The sequence below is a fragment of the Leptonychotes weddellii genome, chromosome 1 (genome assembly GCF_054177405.1).
Source record: "Leptonychotes weddellii isolate Sample4059 chromosome 1, ASM5417740v2, whole genome shotgun sequence".
NCBI classification, from domain to species: domain Eukaryota; kingdom Metazoa; phylum Chordata; class Mammalia; order Carnivora; family Phocidae; genus Leptonychotes; species Leptonychotes weddellii.
Genome location: NC_138369.1, coordinates 162,602,580 through 162,618,554, shown reverse-complemented (window position 1 = coordinate 162,618,554; position 15,975 = coordinate 162,602,580). Strand labels below are relative to the sequence as shown.

The window sequence follows — 15,975 nt, the reverse complement described above, 5'->3', positions numbered from 1 at the left end:
CAATAAAGATTTATTATATTCGAATAATAAAGTTCATTGTAGAATGGTCATAAAAGAGAAAGAAGAAGAAAAAAAATACCTTGATGATACCAAAATATCCAAAAGCAGAAGTTGAAAGTCATGGTTCATTCATGCAACTGGACACTGTACAGCTATGAAAGAGAGAAAAAGAACATGTGCATGTGCTGATATGGAAATATTCCGAAGATGCATTAAGTAACAAAACAGAAAACTATGTATATAATAAGGTATACTTTAAAGGGAGGCAAAATGCTATAATCTGTATCTTTTTCCATGAGTATTGTAGAGAAGGAAAAAGTTCTATCTTCTTAGGTTCTGTTGCTGGGCCTGAAAATTAAACTGACATAAGACAAATAGGAGAAAACATAGGCAACTTATTTAATATTTTTATGTGCACATGAGAGTCTTCAAAAGGAAAATGAAGACCTGAAAGGAGCATTAGACCCAAAAAAGCTAATATGCCTTGGAAAAAAAGAATAAATCACAAGAATGTGACAAGACATAGTGGCTTTGTCCAGGGGCAGTAAATTGTGGGACAGTGACAAGGAAATATATGGGGGAAACCAATGGAATTCAAGGATTATTTCAATAGGTTTTTTTGAACAAATCCATTTTGGTATCGACTCTCAAACTCTGGTGGTAAGAATGTTCTGTTCCTGGTACAAAGGAGGCACCCTTTTCATGGGAAATTTCATGACCCGCTTTTAGGTAGAAAGGGAGAGGTTAGAGAGCCCTTCCTTCATCTGCTGTTTCTCAGGTGCCTTCACCTGAAAATAATCAATATGACAAAGGGCATATTGTGGGGTGGGTATGTTCTGAACCTTTAGTATAAAAGTATCTGAAAAGCACACAAAAAAATTAGAAGTAGAACTGGGGTGCCTAGGTGGCTCAGTCAGTTAAGCATTTGACTCTTGGTTTCAGCTCAGGTCATGATCTCAGGGTCATGGGATCGAGCCCTGAGTGGGGCATGGAGCCAGCTTGGGATTCTCTCTTTCCCTCTGCCCCTCCCTTCTCACATTCTCTCTTTCTAAAATAATAAATAAACAGATCTTTTTTTAAAAAAAATTAGCAGTAGGACTAGGAATGGAGAATTTATTTCTTCCAATTTATTTATTTATTTATTTATTTTTAAAGATTTTATTTATTTATTTGACAGTGAGACAGAGCGAGAGCGGGAACACAAGCCGGGGGAGTGGGAGAGGGAGAAGCAGGCTTCCCGCTGAGCAGGGGCTGGATCCCAGGACCCTGGGATCATGACCTGAGCCGAAGGCAGACGCTTAACGACTGAGCCACCCAGGCGCCCCTATTTCTTCCAATTTAAACTCATATTTAATTTTAATCACATACATATACAGCAAAAAAAAAAAAAAAAAAAAAACAGCAAAACAAAACAAAACAAAAAAACTATTATTCTCCAGTACTTAACTTTCCCCCTCTTCCTGCTCTTTTGCCCAGTTCTATTAAGGTTTAAAGGAAGCTGGTTAGGGACCATTTCCCCAGCCTCTCTTGCAACGAAGTAGGGTCATGTGACTAAGTTTTTGCAATGAAAAGAGAAGAAATCAGGCATACAATTTCCTGGGCATTTCCTTATAACAAAATTGCTTGTTTTGTGTCCTGATCTTTTTCCTTTCCAACAGGCTGTGGGATGGACTCTACCAAGTTTTGGCCATGCAGATGAGGATAACACCTAGGTGACAGTATATTATGAAGCTGAACTGAGTACAATGGAGCCCATCTATCTGCTTTTTTTTTTTTTTTTTAAAGATTTTATTTATTTATTCATGAGAGACAGAGAGAGAGAGAGAGGCAGAGGGAGAAGCAGGCTCCCAAGGAGCAGGGAGCCCGATGCGGGACTCGATCCCAGGACCCTGAGATCATGACCTGAGCCGAAGGCAGACGCTTAACCATCTGAGCCACCCAGGCGCCCCCATCTATCTGCTTTTTATCTGTTCTTTGAACTGTTCCCTGAGAAATAAATTCCTGTCTTACGTAAGTTCTTGCATTTTGAAATATTTTCACAGTAGCCTGGCCTATCCCCTAACAAAGATAGCGTATATTCTGTTTTAAATATAGTTTAAATTTTAAAATTCAAGATCAAGGAAACAAGGTAATCAAAGTGTCAGTCCTATTACTTATTTGACCAATATGAATATTTCAACAGTATTTGCAACTTCCATTTTAGAATGGCATAGTAACTTAGCAGTTGATTTTCCTAACTCCTATATTTTTATGCCCCAAAAATATGACCCATTGTTATGTCCAAAGAAAAAGGCTAGTTCTTTTCATTTCCTTTCAGAGATTTTTTTAATATTCACTTTTCTTCATTTTCCTAGACAACCCTCTCACAGGACTATATACTTCATTTTGACAGCTATGATATTGTCACTTGTTTACTTCTCATCAGATAATGGACTTGGGTATCTGATTAGCTTTACTCTATTCTTGAAAGAAAAATGACATCCCCAGGCTAACATATCTTACTGATAGCTGTCAGTAAAATAACCTTTGGCACCTTCCCAATACTGTTCTAACAATTTCCACAAAACATACTGTAAATGAGACTAGCTGGATTCAAAGCAGCATTCATAAGTTGAAAAAAAGTTCCCAGTAATTACAGTCTACAAATCTGTAAGATTTTTAATTTGCAGGAAACTTACATGGTTTGTGAATTAACTTACTAATCAGGCAATACACAGTTCTCACACCTAGTGTCACTTTCAAAATTATTAGTATTGTGCCATTTACTCTCATGCAATTCCTCCAGAGACGAAATATTTTTTTTTTTAAAGATTTTATTTATTTATTCATGAGAGACAGAGAGAAGAGAGGCAGAGGGAGAAGGAGGCTCCCAAGGAGCAGGGAGCCCGATGCGGGACTCGATCCCAGGACCCTGGGATCATGACCTGAGCCGAAGGCAGACACTTAACCATCTGAGCCACCCAGGCACCTGAGACGAAATATTTTCTATCTGAAACTCCTTTGTACAGTGATTTCAGAGCTTTCAACATCAACATTTAGAAACAGAGAATTGGCTATTTCTAAAACTCAATATTCTGTAACTAGATAGACCCTTGCTACTATTAATCTTATAATCATGTGTTTATTTATAGAAGGTCTTACATCTAAAAGTAAATTTTTCCTGAGAGCATTTACATGAACCACTTATACCCTTATTTTATCATCAATTTTACCATTAACTTACATAACCATGAGACCTTTTTCCACTTATTTAAATAAAAAGAAAAAAAAAAAAGGGAAAGAAAAAAGTAGGAAACTTTACATCAATGAGCCTGGTATGGGGAGTTGAGTCCCTTCATGTTTGAATGATCCCACTCAGTCTCTGCAACTCATTTAGGTTTTTTGAGGTTATTGGTATTGAGTTTATCTGGGAACTCTCATCAGTAATTAAAAAAATTTTTGTCAAAGAAAGATGCTCCCAAGAAAGGCAAAGCCCTGTACGCCTTATGTAATGATGAAAAACAGATGAAGGCTATTGACCAACCTAAGTTTAAGCTTAAATGATGCCCAGAACCAAGGTAATGGCCAACAGAGATGGAAGGGAAGGTGCATATGTGAGAACTGCTGAGAAATAAAATCCATAGAGATAGACAACTTACTGAATTAGGTAATGAGACAAGGAAGAAGTGAAGGAGGCTATAAGGCCTTAAGTCTGACAAACTCAGATGATGGGGGAAATGTTAAATCACATTTGATGAATGAAAGTAAAAGCCAGGGGCACCTGGGTGGTTCAGTCGGTTAAGTGACTCTTAATTTCAACTCCAGTCATGATCTCAGGGTTTTGAGATCGAGCCCCTGCACTGAGTTCCGAGCTCAGCAAGAGTCTGCTTGAGATTCGCTCTCTCTCTCTGCCCCTACCCCCAACTTGTGTGTATGCACTCTCTCTAAATAAATAAATAGATGGATAGATAGATAAAATCCTAAAAAAAAAAGTAAAAGCCATATTGATCTAAGTTCAAAGTAAAATGGACTGGCACAGCAGGACTGATGCACAAGTTCAATAAACCTGAAAATATTGTCAATCATAATAGATACTCAAACTCTCAGGTTTGATTTGCTGGTAGTCATTCTTGGAGAAGGCATTTCAAAAACATTGACTTTGATGTATGCTTTTTTTCTCTGTTATAATTAATTGTTGCAGAAAAGGGGGGGGAATAGGCATTAAACATCAATCATAAAACCTATTTCCAACAACAGATTTAAGAAAATTGCAATTCAACAAATATTTACTTGAACATTTAATGCTGGAATTTTCCTCAAAGGGAAATTATAATTATTCAAGAACTCTAATACAGTTAAGTCAATTATTATAAGAAAAGTAACAACACTGAACCGCTACTTTCCAGTAAAGTTTAGATCACTTTTATTTAGAGAGATACAGAAAAAACAACTGGAGCAGAAAGCATTTGTAAGAAAAATTATGCCACTGCCTCTCCTCATTGAATTGTTTATTACTGATCTGTGAAGATATAAGTACAGAGATTTAAAGGGTTTAGAAACTTTTACAGCCATTTGAAAATGTGTTTTGAATATAATAACAAATTAAGGCTTGTATTTGATAAGCCTTTTATAGTTATATCATATGCCTAGTAACTCCTTTACATTGCCACTTTGGAATGTGACCGAATAGGAACTTTCAAAAAAACTGGTCCTTTACCACAGAGAGGATAAGAAGCACTGTGTTAAAAGATACATAACATTTCGGGCACCTGGGTAGTTCAGTCGGTTAAGCGACTGCCTTCGGCTCAGGTCATGATCCTGGAGTCCCGGGATCAAGTCCCACATCAGGCTCCCTGCTCAGCAGGGGGTCTGCTTCTCCCTCTGACCCTCCTCCCTCTCATGCTCTCTGTCTCTCATTCTCTCTCTCGCAAATAAATAAAATCTTAAAAAAAAAATTAAAAAAAAAAAAAAAAGACATAACATTTCTACACAAACATGGAAGGCAGTCCAAGGTTTTTGCAAAGCAAAGCACTGCACCTGTTCTAGGATCAGGAAGTAGTCTGTAGTCTAAGTTTCATTGAAGTACAGTGTTTATAAAGGTTTAAACATAGGTTATAAATTAACTTTAGGTTATAACCCTAAAAAGTCTTGAATGCTGGGTGCCTGGGTGGCTCAGTCGGTTAAGCATCTGACTCTTGATGTCGGCTCAGGTCTTGACCTCAGGGTTGTGAGGTCAAGCCCTGCATTGCACTCCAAGCTGGGCATGGAACCTACTTTAAAAAAAAAAAAAAAGTATTGAATGCTACAGTTTAAAGAGAATTTTCCTGAACTTAAGGCAAGAAAAGTTTAACATAACGAATGAAACCATCACATAGATAACAGGCTAGTTTTGGTTGTTTCTTCTAGACATACAATTCTAACTAGTATCTTTCCTTTGAGTCCCCTCACTTTCTGATCACATATCTATACAAGATCAGAAGAAATGACCAAATAGTAATGTTATATTATATTCTGGTATATTTCCTTATATAGCCACTGATTTGGGAGAAGGTATTACCTTCAAACCCAAATTTCATCAAACATCTCAAAAAATGAGATTCTGAATAGTTCCCATCAGGTATTAGAATGCAAGTTCAAGTCATCCCATTAATTTCTCATATCAGAACATGATACGACAGAAAAGACAGAAAAAATGGGCTAAAAGTTTTGTCCTGGGAGGTTTCATTCTGGCTTATTATGAGACACTATCTTTGATAAATCAGGGTTGGGGTGAAGGGAGAACTACCAAGAGAAAAGGAGAAAAGCCTTCAGGGGAAGCCAGATTCCTAAGTACTTATGAAATAAACTGAAGCATTCAACATAAATCTCAAATAAATACTTTGGTATGATATGAACTTCAAAAATGTGATCTAGGACATTAGCAGCTGAACTCAGGCCTTTCCTTGGCTCTTAGTCAAAAATACCTATTGGAGGTTATGTAAGTTATAATATAGCAGACATATGCTAAAGAACCAAGTCAATGATCTCCTAAATTCATTTGTTTTTCTTTTGTTCTAACTATTACAATATTCATAATAGTGAAGTTGCATCAAAGGAAACAAATAGAAGACTTGATTAGAAGCAATCATGGAGTTTCCTGTCTAAGCTACTCCTTACATCCTGAAGGACAAAAGGGAAAAACAATCTGATCCTGTATCTTGGCTACCCACTGGTTTTAATCTCCATTTCCAAATCTATGCCTTCAATCTAAAATGACTTTAAAAGACATTCAACACAGACATTATTTTGATCCTGTACAAAAACAAACAAACAACAATAGAAAATCAAGCTTCCATTTATTGAATGCTCATTTGATTAAGTATTAAGATCAGACTGATGCTAAACATAAGACAACTGCAATATGTCATTTTTCTATTAAAGGCAGCTTGATAGCTTTGTTCCATGAATGGGCATGTAGCATTTTCAAGTCACCCTCCAGAGTTATTTGTTGTTCATTTTCTCCCACGGAGTAGAGTGGTAACAGTTCCTTTGGGAGAACATTTTTAAGGGCGCCTGGGTGGCTCAGTTGGTTAAGCGACTGCCTTCGGCTCAGGTCATGATCCTGGAGTCCCGGGATCAAGTCCCGCATCAGGCTCCCTGCTCGGCGGGGAGTCTTCTTCTCCCTCTGGCCCTCCCCCATCTCATGCTCTCTCTATCTCATTCTCTCTCTCAAATAAATAAATAAAATATTTAAAAAAAAAAAAAAAACCATAGTTCTCCTCAGTATTAACTTAAAAAAAAAATCCCCTGAATTGATGCTAATGATGAATGTATTTTTTAAAATTAATATCAAAACTCACATAGAAATATGAAATGAATGTGCCAAATATTTTATTAAGTCATTAATTAATAAGAATGCCATAAGATGTTACAAGTAGTTCAAGGAAGAATTCAAATAACTCACACATACATAGGCAATCAAGAATGCTGCAATAAATTTACAAATAGATCTAAATCTGATAAATATGCACAGAGCAATTATCAGTTGCATTTTACTGGACCAAACTCATTTTCATTTCTATGGACAAGAATTATTTACATTATTAACAAAGAGGATGAATGGAGCGGGCCCAGACAAAATCGGATAACCAAGAGAGGTGCGGTACCCAGGACACTCAGTAATTTTTGTATTTTGTCCATTTCAATGTTCTTGGCAAAGTTTCCCTACAATCATATCAACTAAAACCTTCTATTTTTGTATGGTGTATTTTACCGGTTTTGTTATTATTAGTTTCCCAATTCATCCTAAAGTAAAAAGAAGAGAAAGATAGTCAAGCACCCTTAAAAGTGGGGTTTCAAAGCAACTCCTCTTCAAAAAATGTAACTGCCAGGCATTTGAGAAAGGGATGCATGAGGTCACTGTATTCTCTTTGCCTAACAGGGTGGCACTCGCAAGTAGCCATGTATTGTTTGTACAGGGTCCTTCCAATTCTTCACACAGAAAACTCATCTGTTTTTAATCCACTACCATTTATTGGCACAGAAAAGATTTTGTTTGTTTCAGGAAATCTGCTTGACAACCTACGGTGTAGAAAAAAAATACCGTGGACACTTTGTTATACCACAGCAGCAGACTGTAGGGTAAGCATAAAGCTGCTCAAATTAGTAACTGGGAGTGTCAGCAAACGTGGGATGTTTAACCAGCAAATGGCTTCTGTGGGGGAGGCCCCTCCTTACGATGGCTACTCCACCTTCCACTGTCAATTTAAAGCCCTAACTGAACACAGCTGCGGGTTGACTCGTGCCCTTGGAACAGGAGCTAGTAGTTTCCAGAAAGGCCCTATTAGGCAGGCATCAATGCTTCCTGGAAACTTGAAAGGGCTATCACAAGCCTGAGGGGCTTTCTAGTTTACTCCTCTGAGCCATGTTGGTTGATTAAGTTTGAGGGTCTGGTGTGAAGTGCTTGGGGGGAGTCCACATTGTGAGACTGGCAACACGATATGTCTTTCGCTGATTAACTTCCCCAGGGCTCTCAACTCAAAACCTTGCTCTTGTACATACGCATTGCACTTAAAATTTTACAAAAGCCAGAACCCCTGAGGTCTCATTGGCTTCTACTGAAATTTGTCTTTGCTGCCAAAAATGTATCTTCTTCAACAGAGGCCTATATCCTCTCCACTATCTCCCCTTCAGAAAATTGTCCAGCTGTGGATCGCACCTCAAATGCTCTCCTTGTGATAGCCAAGATAAATCTGACTCTGTGCATATGACCATTCTGATTCAAATAATTACATACTTGGCTTAATAGTGGGTGCCAGCCACAAATGTGATAATTTCTTCTTCCCGCAGCCTCACACAAAGAGGTAATTTGTTCCATGCCCCCAGCAACAGGTGAATGGCACAAAACATGAGCAATGCGTGCATAGAGAAAAAGGCACATTATATGGATAAAATGGGTGACAGAGAAATGATCCATGTGCACAATTACTAAATTTGCATTAATCATTTTGGGATGGATGCTCTCATTGTATGAGTCTTGGGAAATTTGGCAGAGTAAAGCTGTTGCCTAGAGGACAAAAATAGCTTTATTCCTGCCGTCATAAGCCTGAGCACTCGGGGATTCAATTCCCTTGCCAACTTTTTGAAACTCCAGCCCAAGGCACTACAGTGTCACTTAAAGCCCTCCACTTCTTAATCAAATTCCCAGTTTTTCTTTCTCCAATACTTGGGTTTTATTTGCTCTCAAACAATAGTATCAAATAAGCTTGGCTTTCTCTTGGCAATTATATGCCATTCCTATACTGGTGTGAGACAAAGATATCCCACAGGTAAAGAAGGTGAAATATAGCTATTAGTATATTTTTTAAAAAAAAGAAGATTATAGGTTTCTTACAAACCATTCATTCTAGTTCATCAACTGGCAGGAAGAAATGGTCACTCACTTGAGTGTCACCTAAACCAATGGTTAAGCCACGGGTGAACATGAAAGAAAATCTATGGCATGAAGGTTGTACGAAGAAAACTATACATCTCCAGCTGTGCTACAACTGCAGATAAACCTTGAAAGGCTTGGAAGAAAACAAATTAAACCTAACAGATGGGGAATCAGGGAGCCAATCAGTATTCATATATTCACATGAATGGAGGTTATATGGTTAACTTTTTGTTCTATTGATTATACCTACATCCTACATCTTCATTTACCTGGGGAGCAGTTCCTTCCATGCCCACAAACTCAGACTGTCACTCTTGAACAGCTTCTTCTCCATCATTCCCACGAACTTGAAAAGCCTCCTCATGCCTCATCATGACTACCCCCACACCTACCCCTTTAAGATTTCTCTAGTCTCTACCTCCTCTATCTGCCTGTACCATCTTGGTGCATGATCACTGCTGTAAATCCTTTCCCTGGATCCTGTTATTGTTCTGGAGGCAAGCCCCGTAAGCAGGTATTTTAAACTAATCTTTCTGTTCCTGAGGCCACCCTCACTTGCAAAATGGACTTTGGTTTTCCTTTGTTCTGTCTGCAGATGATATCTGGAGTAAGTCAAGGGGATGTGGAGTACACCTACAACATCTGTTATAAATTCCAACTCCAGTGTATTCGGTCTATATCATTCCCATCTTTCAAAGCTGTTGGGTTTTTTTTTGTCTCCACAAAACTAGCCTAGACAAGTGACATGCCCTGATGGCAAGAGATAAGAGAGTGGGGAAATGCTAATATTTCACAGGAGATCTTGGACAGCTAGCCATCTGTGGTAGGCAGAATAATGATGCCAAGTCGACCTACTTGTCAAAGCTGATGTCCACAGATAAGCCCAGCTGAGATCAGCAGAGCAGCCTACCCGACCAGAGAAGGACACGGATGACACAGCCCAGTCAAAACCAGAAGAACCACCTATCTAAGCCTCACCTAAATTGACAAACTATAAAATCATGATCTAACTAAATGCTTATTGTTTCACGTCACTCAATATCGGGGTGACTTATTGTACATCAATAGCTAAACCACACTTGGTACCTCCACCATCTGACTTCACAGGAAGAGTTTGCAATCCCAGGTACTTGCATGCCTAGGTTCTTGCATGCGTGGACTGGATCACAAGCAAGCTCTATGACTTCTGCGAAGTCATTCAGTTCTGAAGCATTCCACGTGTAAAATCAGAAGCTGCTATCTTGCAGTATACAGTACCACATTTAGCTTTATGACTCTATCAAGGATAAAAAGAGAGAAAGATTTTAAAATATCCCTTCTGTGAAAAAGAAGCAAACAGAGAATATGACCGATATGTGCTCCCCAGATTACCATTTTTATTTGACTGGGAGAGTGAACTGTAGCAACTCTGAAAGCCACGCTAGGCCCTGAGTTTAATATTTACATTTATTTCACATCTCCTCTTAGTACATCAGTTCAGTAACAATAAAAATAAACGGTAAACAATATAAAGAAAGGAGTGCTCAAATTATCAAGCATTAAGCCCCTATTATGAGACCCTTTTCAAAAAATAACACATTGCTCTCTATTTCTACATAACTTAGTAACTTTACTTTTATATTGAAAGCAAAATTCAAAGAGCAGCTCTATGCTTTTTGAAACAGAGCTCATCACCGCAGCAAAATGGAGTATTTGCTTTATTGTAAGAATTGTGGGGGGGGGTCATCAATTTACCCCGTCAGTTCCAAACCTACTCTTCTTGCCTCTGTGGTGGTGAAGCGGGACTCGATGACATTTCCGGGCCAGCGTGTGCAACGTCAGGCTTTGCCAATAGAGGGTGCCAGAGGGACCCTGCAAGACCAGAACAGAAGCAGCCGCCAGAGTCTCTCCAGATTGAGGAGGCTCTTGTAAGCAGAACAAATTAGGGGTCCTCAGAAAAAGAAAGATGAGACCTAGCTTTCATGACACACAAGAAGTCATTTTAGGCCCCCCAGCTATTTCTGTGATCCATGCCCCACTGGCCCCACTGGCCCCACTGGCCCCACTGGCCCTGGAACACAACTTGCAGAATTTCCTACAAGGTGCTGGAATTACAAAGGAATGCAAAAACCTCAGTACTAAGGATTCTCAGGAAACAAACAGAATGCAAAAACCTAGCAGGCCAGGAGATAGCCTAACCCTATCAGACACAGTAAATCAGGGGTAAAACTCCCAGTGCTTTTTCAAAAGGAAAGATGGACCTAACACACATTCTGTGGCTGTTTTTTGCAGGAGTCAAATCCCGGTGAACACTCAAACACCAAGCTAACTGGAGCCAGAAAACCAACGATCCTGACCCTTGCTGGTCTTTGGGACTTCAATCAAGTAGGACGCAGACTTTGTCTATTAAAGATGACTTTTGCCCCAATTTTATACTGAACTCTCCTTTGCCAAGCCCCTCCATGAAGATGCATTCACCCTCAGCTTAAAACCTCCCCAGTTTTGTTGTTTGGAAGGTCACAGCTTTGGAAATTATTCCCCATGATTTCCTTATTTGCTTCTAATAAAGATCATTTTGTGTGACAACTCCACCTGGTGTAGTCTCTCCCTCTATCTCACCAAGGAGCGAACTCACGTTGGTCTGGTTACACTCACTCTTATGTGGCAGCTCCCAGGAGACAGGCATATAGGTGGCCCAGTGGCAGTCATCCTCTGGAAGATTCCTCAGCCACAGTGGACTGCTTCTAGGGGCCGGCTCCGTCCTCCAACACTGCAGCAAGCTTCTCTGCCCCCAGCTGGCTGCTTTGTGTGGAGGAACTCCAGCTCTCAGCATTTGTATTAACTATGGAACATTATAAACAACACGTGCTATGGTGTCATTTTCAGTAGCACTCAACTATTACCACATGTAAAAGCCGTCATATCAAAAATGCATAAAAATTAACATTTCATGTATTATTTCTAAAGTTTCAGAAATAAGATTTCCTGCTTTTCAAAGTGGGAAGTGTAACTGTGCTATCAAGAATAAGCAAATTAAGAGTTATATTCAGGCTGACTTTTTTTTCCTGAAGAATGTAAGTTCACTGGTTATAGTCAAAAGAAAGTCAGTAGTCTTATTCTTCAGTATGTAAAATATCAGCCATGGTATTAGAAAGGAATCAGTGTAAATAATATCACTAGTGTCAACACATACACAGTTTTACAGATATTGCAAAATTTTGCTAAGGAGGAATAAATTCCCTTTAGAAACTTATTATGAACATGGGCTGGAAGAAGTTAATCATTATGTGGCATATAGTTTGTCCTAGGTCAGGTTGCCCAGAAGCAGAGTTTAAGAAGAAGATTCTTTTGCTAATGATGTATTAAGGAAATAATCCCAGGAGAGATCACTAAGGAAAGTGTGGGGAGAGAGGATATAAAACAGAGAAAGGGACGAAGTTAATGAGGGGTACATTTGCAGACAATACCCCCAGAAGAGTACCTTCAGCCTGCTACTGCAGAACTCTGGAGTACTGCATTTCAGAATTGTCCCAGCCTGAGGCAAGGGCAGTGGGTGGTCACACTCTACCAAAATCAGTCATTGGCTAAGGGCCTACTCGAAGACAGTCCCCTTTCCCCTGCCAGGCATTTCAGGCTCCATGGGGTTAAAGGTGGACCCAAGGGCATCTGAGCATCTGAGTGAAACAAAAGCGTTTGCTGCTTAACAAAAGAAAATAATCTTTCTGACCTTAGTGTTTTTATTTCAGATGATTCTAAGAACTCTCCTGAACAAGTTATAATAGAAAAAAGACCTAGAATCGAACAATTTATCAAAAGATCATGCATGGTGTCAAAATAGTAATGACCAGGGATAGATTTAGTAATCCCATGGTACTCTACAAGTCAAGATCCCTGTCTTACAAAATAAATAGCAATGTTCTAAGGAAATACAAGGAATCATAGAAAACTCAAAGATTACATTCTGTTTAAGCATAGTCACTGGAGACTGAGAGCCTCTTTTCTTCTTAACAATGTCACCGTATGTATTTATTTGAGACTCAGGGCTGAATCCAAATATTTAGGTATGCTTTCCAATTTGGGTTCAAAATATTTCTCTTTGGTTCTATGCAGCCTGAATCTGAATCATATCCATCCTCTGATGATGTATAAATACTGATTAAAAAGTGAAGGATAAACTGCTGAGCCAGAGAACACAAACAATGCAGAGAACATGGGTTTTTAAAGGCTGCAACTAAAAAAAAAAAAAAAAAATTTGGCAACTGATAAAATTATTATCTAAAAATCTGAATTCCACTCTCATGAGGAAAATACAAGGACAAGCAAGATGGCTTCAGCATGGCTTAACTGACTAAGCAGGGATGTTTAAGGATTACAGAGCACCAGTGTCTGTATTTATGTCAGGTAATGAAACATCACTCATATATAGAAAGTGTATATACCTGAAAATAAATCTCACTTTATAATGACATTCTAAGAGGGTAAGATACACAAGGAATGCCAGCAATGATGTGTTAGAGTATCAAACTGTTTTGTTTCTGGCAGATTTTTCCCTACTTATGGTAAGTATGGATCAATCTTTGGCAAAGAATGAAATATACAAATCAGATTCCACTCCTTTTCAAAAGAATTAAGAATATAGCAAGATTAATCAGATAAGCGAGAATAATCATGAAAACACTTTCTCAAGTTCACAAATTTAAAATTAAAGAAACATCAATGTCCTAGGAAACAAGAAGGGAGGTTGGAGTAAGAAAAGATAAGAACAGCAAAAAGAAATCTTAGTTATAGTAAAATTAGACATCCATTCTTCCCCACCACACACACACCCTCTCTCGCTCTCTCTTTCTCTTTCTCCTTCTCCCTCTCCCTTTCCTAATGAGGAATGAATCACATACTCTAATCTTTAGCATACAGTTCAATGATCGACTTTTTACACACATACACATGTATAGATATTTTACGGCACCTAAACTCCTGGTTAAATCCCCCAGAGTAGCAATTATTCTAATCCTTATCACAATACATAAATTTTGTCTACTTTTCAACTACTTGTAAGTAGATTCATACAGTATGTATTTTTTTAATCTGGCTTTATTAGAACTCATTATATATTTGAGATCATTTATGTTGTTGCATTATATAAGCTTTATTTATGGTAATGGAATGAATCTAAAACGAGACTACACAGTTGGATTTCTGTTCCTTCGTTTTGTTCCTTCAAGTCCTCACTTGACTGTGTCCAGCAAAGGTGCAAATTTCCGTTTTAACCTCAATATACAGTAAACTTTCTGTAATGAGCTGGGCTACCTAGAGTTCAAAGAGAAACTTACAAGCATCTAAGAAATTCTTACAGAACTTTAAAATTCAAATTTGGGTGACTTTGGAATAAAATTTTAATAATTATTCTATTTAAATGTATATGTACTGTTCAAGAGTAACATTATATATTAATACATTTTACTCTTATGTTCAGCCTTTTGAAAATCTAGATAACTATTAAATACAAAAACACAACATACAAATACATGCACTTTACTAAATATAGGAACAAAAGTAATCCCCTCAGATAAAAGGCTGATATGATCCAATAAAACAGAATATCAGTATATAATAAAGATGATTATGCTGGTAATGATGATGGTCTGATGATTATTAAAACAGTTATGATATTAATAAAAATATCTAAATCTATTGAACGCTAAACATATACCAGTATTTTACATGTTGCATCATTTATATCTCCTAAAAACCTTACAGGTTATGTGTGATTATTATATCTTTTTTTGTGAAAGAAAATTCAGGCACAAAGAGTTCAAGTAAGATGTTCAAAGTCACACAATTAATTTTGAAACCAGAATTTGAACTAAGGGAGAATGACTTCATGCCCATACTCTTAACTATAGGCTGTATTACCTATATATACCATGTTACATTACCACTAACTCTGTTGCTACCTTGTATTTGTTATCTTTAGCCAAAAAATAAATAAATAACAACACTAGCCAAAGGCATCTCTTGTTTGATGACTTCTCATAGGAAAGCGAAAAACAACTAAAGATCACTTAACACATACAAGCATGTGTGTACGTACACGTGCGTGTGTATGTGAGGTGTTATAACAATAACCTGACCCTCATCTACTGGGTTTATAAAATCAAACATTGAACTCTACTTAGGGATTTAACAGCCTAACCTTCATCTTTTCTAAGCTTGGGAAAAAAAATTTTTTTTTCTGTTTCCCTTCCAGGGGTGAGAGGTGGCCTTTTTACTAATCGCCAAGAGTGCTTATGAATTAATTCAAACCTAGCAAAACCTTTCACTTGAAAGAATAGAGGTGGTTATGTTATGGGACCTCTATTAAAGAAACAGAGGCTGTGAAGGGACTGCCCTGTCTCCACATGTTATTTATTCTTAGGAAGAGAACATCAAAACTGTTCCAATTCTTTTCAGAAAAAGTGCTTCTTTTATGTGTTTTATTTTGAGAACCAATCTGCCCAAATAACTTTAATCTTCTCAATCATTCTTAAAAACTTCTTAAAATGTAAATTCTAAAATACTCTATTTGGCAAAAAGAGGGAGGGGCTGCAGGTTGGTGGGCTATCAAAGGAACCTCCAAATAGGGCAACCAGGGAGACAAATAAGAAATATTGCACAATTCAGACTTTATTGATCTAAATTTTGTATCTCATCAGTTTATAAACTTTCATTGAAAAATAAATGTGGGGGTGTCTCAGTGGCTCAGCTGGTTGAGCATCCAGCTCTTGGTTTCAGCTCAGATCATGATCTCAGGGTTGTGAGATGGAGCCCTGCATCAGGCTCCTTGCTCAGCAGGGAGGCAGCTTGAGATTCTGTCTCTCCCTCTCCCTCTGCCCCTCCCCCCCCCAACTCGCACCTTCTCTCTCTCTCTCTCAAATAAACACATCTTTGAAAATTATTTAAAAAATAAATGTGTATAAAGAAATGAAATAAGATTTTTAAAAAATACAATTAATTGAAATTCATACTTAGGAAAATTTCCCAGATTCTAGGGTAGTTCCCTTTCAGTGGGAATTATTTATTTTATTCCCTCTGAATGACACAAAAATCTCTACATGCCTAGTTTT

At 38.0% G+C, this 15,975-nt stretch overlaps 1 long non-coding RNA gene across 5 annotated transcripts in view; it reads right to left on the bottom strand.

Annotated features, from left to right (window-relative positions):
- The window catches only part of LOC145716202 (uncharacterized), a 559,773-nt gene that overhangs the window by 453,712 nt on the left and 90,086 nt on the right, over window positions 1-15,975 (bottom strand). For all 5 annotated transcript variants that reach the window (XR_014138714.1, XR_014138718.1, XR_014138715.1 and 2 more), the window contains exon 5: window positions 80-152. This is a non-coding gene — a long non-coding RNA (uncharacterized LOC145716202). The remainder of the gene's footprint in view (window positions 1-79; window positions 153-15,975) is intronic.